The sequence below is a fragment of the Trichechus manatus genome, unplaced genomic scaffold (assembly GCF_000243295.1).
Source record: "Trichechus manatus latirostris isolate Lorelei unplaced genomic scaffold, TriManLat1.0 scaffold00073, whole genome shotgun sequence".
Lineage (NCBI taxonomy): Eukaryota > Metazoa > Chordata > Mammalia > Sirenia > Trichechidae > Trichechus > Trichechus manatus.
This window is the reverse complement of record NW_004444009.1, coordinates 3,066,553-3,072,461: the sequence shown is the minus strand read 5'-3', so window position 1 is coordinate 3,072,461 and position 5,909 is coordinate 3,066,553. Positions and strand designations below refer to the sequence as shown.

General features: G+C 35.9%; 1 non-coding gene across 1 annotated transcript; it reads left to right on the top strand.

Annotated features, from left to right (window-relative positions):
- Positions 1-496: 496 nt before the first annotated feature.
- Positions 497-603, top strand: LOC111821257 (U6 spliceosomal RNA). The gene has a single exon (XR_002824712.1). It is a non-coding gene; the product is annotated as a U6 spliceosomal RNA (small nuclear RNA).
- Positions 604-5,909: the final 5,306 nt, after the last annotated feature.

Sequence of the window (5,909 nt, the reverse complement as noted above, 5' to 3'; positions counted from 1 at the left end):
ATTGGGATCGCATTGTATTTGTCGGTAGCTTTGGGTAGACTTGACATTTTCACAAGGTTAAATCTACCTATCCATGAGCATGATATGTTTTCCATTTACATAAGTCTCTTTTGGTTTCTTGCAGTAGTATTTTGTAGTTTTCTTTGTATAGTCTTTGACATCCCTGGTTAGATTTATACCTAAGTATTTTATTTTTTTATGGGCTATTATAAATGCTGTTGTTTTCCTGATTTCCTTTTTGTAGTTCTCATTATTGGTGTATAGGAATCCAACTAATTTTTGTATATTTATCTTGTATCCTACTACTCTGCTGAATCTTTCTATTAATTGCAGTAGTTTTCTCATGGAGTCTTTTGGGTTTTCTATGTATACTACCATATTATCCGCAAACAGGGACAGTTTATCCTCTTCATTACCAATTTGGATGCTCTTTATTTATTTTTCTTGCCTTATTGCTCTAGCTAGAACTTCCAGCACAATGTTAACTGTTGTTGTTGTGCTTGCTTTGGCAGCACATATACTAAAATTGGAACGATACAGAGAAGATTAGCATGGCCCCTGTGCAAAGAAGACATGCAAATTCATGAAGCATTCTATGTTTTGAGAGACTCACTTGAATTGCAAACTTTCACTTAACGGACAACAATAATATATATATATATAAATGTTGTTGTTGTTAGGTGCCGTCAAGTTGGTTCTGACTCATAGTGACCCTATGTACAACAGAACGAAATGTTGCCCAGTCCTGTGCCATCCTCACAATCGCTGTTATGCTTGAGCCCATTGTTACCGCCACTATGTCAATCCGTCTCATCAAGGGTCTTCCTCTTTTTTGCTGACCCTCTACCTTACCAAGCACAATGTCCTTCTCCAGAGACTGATCCCTCCTGATAAAACATCCAAAGTATGTGAGATGTAGTCTTGCCATCCTCACTTCTAAGGAGCATTCTGGTTGTACTTCTTCCAAGACAGGTTTGTTCTTTTGGTAGTCCATGGTATATTCAGTATTCTTCACCAACACTGCAATTCAAAGGCATCAATTCTTCTTCAGTCTTCCTTATTCATTGTCCAGCTTTCTCATGCACATGAGGCAATTGAAAACACCATGGTTTAGGTCAGGTGCACCTTAATCTTCAAGGTGACATCTTGCTTTTTAACACTTTAAAGAGGTCTTTTGCAGCAAATTTGTCCAATGCAACACATCATTTGATTTCTTGACCGATGCTTCCATGGGTGTTGATTGTGGATCCAAGTAAAACAAAGTCTTTGACAACTTCAATCTTTTCTCTGTTTATCATGATATTGCTTATTGGTTCAGTTGTGAGGATTTTTATTTTCTTTATGTTTAGGTGTAATCCACACTGAAGGCTGTGGTCTTTGATCTTCATTAGTAAGTGCTTCAGGTCATCTTCACTTTCAGCAAGCAAGGTTGTGTCATCTGCATAACACAGGTTGTTAATGAGTCTTCCTCCAGTACTGATGCCTCGTTCTTCTTCATATAGTCCAGCTTCTCAGACTATTTGCTCAGCATACAGAATGAATAAGTATGGTGAAAGGATACAACCCTTATGCACACCTTTCCTGACTTCAAACCACGCAGTATTCCTTTGTTCTGTTTGAATGACTGCCTCTTGATCTATGTACAGATTCCTAATGAGCACAATTAAGTGCTCTGAAATTCCCATCCTTCACAATGTTGTCCATAATTTGTTATGATCCACATAGTCGAATGCCTTTGCATAGTCGACCAAACACAGGTAGACATCTTTCTGGTATTCTCTGCTTTCAGCCAGGATCCATCTGACATCAGCAATGGTATCCTTGGTTCCACGTCTTCTTCTGAATCTTGCTTGAATTTCTGGCAGTTCCCTGTGGATACACTTCTACAGCCACTTTTGAATGGTCTTCAGCACAATTTTACTTGCATGTGGTATTAGTGATATTGTCCGATAATTTCCACATTTGGTTGGATCACCTTTCTTGGGAATAGGCATAAATATGGATCTCTTCAAGTTAGTTGGCCAGGTAGCTGTCTTCCAATTTTCTTGGCATAGACAAGTGAGCACTTCCAGCACTGCATCCATTTGTTGAAATATCTCAGTTAGTATTCCATCAATTCCTGGAGCCTTGTTTTCCACCAATATCTTCATAGCAGTTTGGACTTCTTCCTTCAGTACCATCAGTTCTTGATCATATGCTACCTCTTGAAATGGTTGAACATTGACCAATTCTTTTTGGTATAGTGACTCTGTGTATTCCTTCCATCTTCTTTAGATGCTTTCTGTGCTGTTCAATATTTTCAATGTTAAATAGGAACGGTGATTAAGGGCATCCTTGTCTTCTTTCTGTTCTCAAGGGGAATGTTTTCAGCCTCTCTCCATTAAGAATGATGTTGGCTGTTGGTTTTGTATAAATGTCCTTTATTATGTTAAAGAATTTCTCTTCTGTACCTATTTTATTGAGAGTTTTTATCAGGAATGGGTGTTGGACTTTGTGGAATGACTTTTCTGTGTCGATTGAGATGGTCATGGGATTATTTTATTTACGTGGTGGATTACATTGACTTATTTTCTAGTGTTGAACCATCCTCGCATAACTGGTATGAACCCACTTGGTTGTGGTGTATTACTTTTTTGATATGATGCTGAATTCTATTGGCTAGAATTTTGTTGAGAATTTTTGCTTCTATGTTCATGAGAGATATTGGTCTCTAAATTTCTTTTTTTTTGATGTCTTTGCCTGGTTTTGGTATCAGGGTTATGCTGGCTTTATCGAATGAATTCAGAAGTATCCCTTCCTTTTCTATGTTCCAAAGTAGTTTGAGTAGTACTGGTATAAGCTCTTCTCTGAATGTTTGGTAGAATTCTCCAGTAAAGTCATCTGGGCCAGGGCTTTTTTTTAATTGGAATTTTTTTTTTATTACCTTTTCAATCTCTTCTCTTATTATAGGTCTGTTCAGATTATCAACTTCAGTTTTTGTTAGTTTGGGTACATGGTATGTTTCTAGAGATTTGTCCATTTCCTCTAGGTTTTCAAATTGTTGGATTATAGTTTTTCGTAGTACTCTGTTATGATCCTTTTTATTTCAGTTAGGTCTGTTGTAATGTCCCCCATTGCATTTCTTATTTGGGTTATTTGTGTCCTCTCCTGTTTTTCTTTTGTCAATTTGGCCAATGGTTTGTTAATTTTATTGATCTTTTCAAAGAACCAACTTTTGGTTTTGTTGATTCTTTCTACTGTTTTTCTCTTCTCTATTTCATTTATTTCTGCTCTGATCTTTATTATTTCCTTTCTTCTGGTGGCTATGGGCTTCTTTTGCTGTTATCTTTCTAGTTGTTTGAGTTGTGTAACTAATGTTTTGATTTTGTCCCTTTCTTCTTTTTTGATGTGTGCATGTATTACTATAAATTGACCTCTGAGCATTGCCTTTGCTGTCTTCCAAGGGTTTTGGTATGATGTGTTTTCATTCTCAGAATTTTTTTATTCCATCTTTTATTTCTTCTATTACCCAGTGGTTTTTAAACAGGATGTTATTCCGTTTCCATGTATTTGATTTTTTTCCTTGCTTTTCTTGTTATAAGTTTCTACTTTGATGGTGCTATGAGCAGAGAAGATACTTTGTATTATCTCAATGTTTTGGATTTTTTTGAGGGTTGCTTTGTGGCCTGAGACATGGTCTATTCCAGAGAACCTTCTATGTGAGTTGGAAAAGAATGTGTACTTCGCTGCTGTTGGGAGGAGTGTTCTATATATGTCTCTGAGGTCAAGTTGGTTGATTTTGGCCTTTAGATGTTCTATATCTTTGTTGAGTTTCTTTCTAGGTGTTCTGTCCTTTAGCGGGAGTGGTGCGTTGAAGTGTCCTACTATTATTGTGGAACTATCAATTTCTCCTTTCATTGCTATTAGTTTGTTTTATGTATCTTGGAACCCTGTCACTGGGTGTGTAGATATTTATTATGGTTATGTCGTCATGGTGGATTGTCCTTTTAATCATTATATAATGCCCTTCTTTGTCATTAATGGTAGATTTTGTTTTAAAGTCTATTTTTATCTGAGACCAGTATTGTCACTCCTGCTCTTTTTTGGTAGCTGTTCCCTTGATATATTTTTTTCTATCCTTTGAGTTTTGAATAATTTATGTCTTTGTTTCTAATGTATGACTCTTGTAGACAGCATATTGACGGTCATGTTTCTGCCACTCTCTGTCTCTTTATGGGTGCATTTAAGCCATTTATATTCAATGAGATTATTGATAGGTGTGAGTTTATTTCTGTCATTTTGTAGTGCTTTTTTGTGGTGATAATGTTTTCTTTGTTCCTCTTACTCTTCTGTGTTGAATTCCTTTTTTTGTGGATTTTTTTTCATTTCTTTCGTTTTTATAGATTTTGTGTTTACTGAGACTTTATGTTTTTTTTTTTTTTATTTTGATGAGTAGGTTTGTTAACTTTCTTTGTGGTTACCTTGAAATTACTCCTAGCTTCCTAAGTTTAAAGCAGTCTTTTATTACTTGATAATGCCTTGAATTCCTCACCATTTGGAAGTTCTATACCTGCACCATTTATTGCCTCTTCTGTTTTTCTCACGTTGTTGTCATTTACAGATTGACCTTCCTGGTTACCTGTTGTAAATTTTTTAGTTTTGTTTTATCCTTGAGAGTTCATTACCTAGGTTGGTATCTGACTGATGCTGTCTTATGTACTAGATTCAGGTTGTTGTCTGATGTTGTTTGTTCTCTAACTGAAGGACTCACTTTAATAATTTTTGTAAGTTTTGTTTGGTTTTTCAGTATTCCTTTAATTTCTGTGAATCTGGAAATATCCTAATTTCACCTTCATATTTGAGTGAGAGCTTTGCTGGATATATTAGTCTTATTTGGCAGTTTTTTTCTGTCAAGATTTTATATATATCATCCCATTGCCTTCTTGCCTGCATGGTTTCTGCCAAATAATCAGAGCTTAATCTTGTTGTTTTTCCTTTGTATGTGACTTTTCATTTTCTCAAGCTGCTCTCAGGATTCTTTGGCTTTGGTTTTAGCAATTGTGATTATGATATGTCTTGGTGTTTTTCTTTTGGGGTCTATCCTGTATGGGGTTCGTTTAGCTCTATGGATGGTAGGCTTTTCATCTTTCATGATATTAGGGAAGTTTTCTGTCAGCAAATCTTCAATGATCCTCTCTCTGTTTTCCGTTTTCTCACTCTGTTCTGGAACTCCAATCACACACAGATTTTTGCTTTTGATCGTATCCTACATTATTCTCAGGGTTTCTTCATTTTTCTTCATTCTTTTCTCTTATTTTTCCTCAAACAATGTGACGTCCAAGGATTTGTCTTCAATTTCGCTGATCCTGTCTTTCATTGTTTCTCATTTGCTCATAAAACCTTTTATGCACTGTCCATTTCTGAAATCTTGTTGATTATCTTTTGGGTTTCTAATTGCTGTTTTTGTATGATTTCTAGTCGTTCATTTATTTTGACATTTTGTTTCTGTATTATTTTTCTGAATTCTTCCATTGTTTTGTCTGTCTTTTCCATGATTTAATCTATTTTTTAACTTATGTTTCTCTGCATTTTCCTTCATCTCGTGAAGAACTTTCAATGTTAGAGGTTTGAATTACCTATCAGGTAGTTGTAGTGCCTTTTCTTCTAGCAGAAGGTCATCTGGTGTTTTATTCTGGTTGCTTTCTGAGGCCATCCTCTCTTTTTTAAATATGTTTTGATAATGTCTGCTGTCCATGGGACATTCAGGAATTATTTACTTTGTTTATTGATTATAGATTTGATTGTTTCATCCTGCTTTTTTGTTTTATTTGGTTACATCTGGGCAGGCAGGCTGGGGGTGTTTTGTTGCTTGCTCACCTGTGGGCACAATACTTCTTACCACCTTGTCTAGGTGGGCAGGGCCAGTCACT